General features: G+C 45.0%; 1 protein-coding gene across 3 annotated transcripts in view; it reads left to right on the top strand.

Moving 5' to 3' along the window:
- LOC143300394 (TOX high mobility group box family member 4-like) overlaps positions 1-2,500 on the top strand; it is a 121,314-nt gene that overhangs the window by 19,310 nt on the left and 99,504 nt on the right. The gene's annotated exons all lie outside the window — the stretch shown is intronic.

Genomic DNA, 2,500 nt, shown 5'->3' with positions numbered 1-2,500 from the left:
TACCATATCGTTCTACTGTGATGTCATTCTACCATGACGTCATTGTACCATTCTACCATTGTTGTCGTTCTACCATGTTGTTGTACCATTCTACCATTGTTGTCGTTCTACCATGTTGTTGTACCATTCTACCATTGTTGTCGTTCTACCATGTTGTTGTACCATTCTACCATTGTTGTCGTTCTACCATGTTGTTGTACCATTCTACCATGTTGTCGTTCTACCATGATGTCGTTCTGCCATTCTACCATGGTGGCATTGTACCATTCTACCATGTTGTCGTTGTACCGTTCTGTCATCTCTGAAGCTTTCAGTGTACAGTCCTGTATGTCTGCCACCAGCCATGCCAAAAGGACGACAGGAACCCAGTCCAAACGATTTTCCTATCGTCAAGTATATTGAGAGATAGGCAAGACAGATATACAGATATGCACGCACACAAACTCGCGCGCGAACACTTACACACACACACACACACACACACACACACACACACACACACACACACACACACACACACCACCCACGCACCTGCTTACAGAGCCTCCCTTTGGTATAACACCATGAGCATTTCGCTGAAATGATGGAACTATGTGAAACAGGTTTCGGGAAAAAAACCCAAACGAAACCAAAGAGTCCCTCTGTGTCTGTCTGTCTGTGTCTGTCTGTCTGCCTGTCTCTCCCCTCCCCTACCCCCACTCCCGTTCTCTCTCCTTCCCTCTCTTCCTCTTCCTACCCGTTTTTTTTTCTTCTTCTTTTTTCTTCCTCTTTTTTCTCTTCTTCTTCTTCATCCGACTCCCCGCCGACCCAGTTTTAATTATAGAGAAGAATAAAGAGCACATGTAATTACAAGTTCGGCACGCATTTACGATATTAATTTTGACAAGGAGGAAGATAATATTAATTCTGACGGGAAGGAAATGAGACATCGAAAGTAGAGAGAGAGAGAGACAGAGAGAAATAAATAAATAAATAAATAAAGTTTTAATTGAAACAGCTGCTGAAAGATCCGAAGAAGTCATACCCCAGCTCACCCCCCCCCCTCCCCCCCCCCCCGACTGTCCCCCATCCCCCACCCCCGCACCGCTCCATCTCATCACGTTCCCTCCCACCCTCATATCTTCACCACTCGTATTAAAAAAAAAAAAAAAAAAAAAAGAAAAAGAAAAGAAAAAAAATTAAAAAAAAAAAAAAAAAAAGAGAGGGGGGAAAAGAAAGAAAGAAAGAAGAAATGGATTTTAATTTAGAATTATAGAAATTATGTTCAGCAGGGGAGTGAGGCAGGGGATAATGATAAGGAATACCCTTTTGCACCCCCCCCCCCCTCCTCTCTCCTCCCCACCTGCACCCTCCTCCTCTTCCCCTCCCGACCATACTCTTTTCTTCCTTCCTTCCAACGCCTCCCCACACTCAAGTTTTCCGTCCGTTCCCCCTGACCCCATCTCCTCAGCTCGTTCGCTGTCAGTTTGTCAGGCTGTTTACCTTGCTACCTTGTTGCTTCGCGTTCAGGTTGACAAGTGTCTCAACTGATGCTTTTTTTTTTTTTTTCCTTTTTATAACGGCGTCTTTGATTTTTATTTTTTTTAATTCCCGGAGGCCTTGTGTTCTTTTAGTTGACGATTGTTTAGAAGCTGACCAATTTATTATTGTCATGAAATATATATATTTTTATACACATCATCATCATTATAATGACAGTGTGCTGACAGTCAGCCTGTTGACAGCATTTCGACAGTTAAGCTGGTGAAGTGTTCACTCAAGTCTGTTGACAAGCAGTTGACAAAAAGTATGTTGACAGTTTTTTGCCTGTTGTGAGTTAACGAATTATTTGAGCTCAAGGAACGGAACATAATACAGCGTTCGGTATCATACTGCGTACTCGAGCAACAGCTAACTTGGCCCATAATGCCCTTTTGGTGTTGACATGGTAAGTATATGTAACACCAAAACATGGAGTATAATACAAACTCCTCCTTTTGGCATCAGTGGTGGGCAGCAGCGAAGAGACACCACTCTTGTCTCTGTTGTACTGGGGCCGGTCCCTGAATGGTACCCCATGTGTGCTCCAGGGTCCTGGGTTCTACTTCCACTGTTCTGTCGCCAGGCGTTCTCTCTGGAGCCTTTCTCTCTTGCGTGTTTCACCTTGTGGTGTCCAGTGAAGGGCTCTCCGCCGCCGCCGTTCTCATGATGATGGTCTGAGGGCAACACCAACCCTGAGCTTTGAGCGTGCATGCGATGAAGACACGCGATGACGAAAGATGCACAGAATAAGTCGACACGCACGCGCGCGCGCGCACACACATCCACACGCACGCATGCACGCACGTGCACGTACACACACACACACACACACACACACACACACACTTGTAACGCGACGTGGAACTAAAGCTTGACCCCAGTGTCGATCCTGCGCGACTATTCTTGGTTTAAATAGTGTTATGTTTGACAATTAATACAGTCTAATCCACTGGACAGAAAGAAAGTCTGAAAATGAGTC

The sequence above is a fragment of the Babylonia areolata genome, chromosome 26, assembly GCF_041734735.1.
Source record: "Babylonia areolata isolate BAREFJ2019XMU chromosome 26, ASM4173473v1, whole genome shotgun sequence".
NCBI classification, from domain to species: Eukaryota; Metazoa; Mollusca; class Gastropoda; order Neogastropoda; family Buccinidae; genus Babylonia; species Babylonia areolata.
Note: the sequence above shows the minus strand (reverse complement) of the source record. Positions and strands in the feature narration are given on the sequence as shown.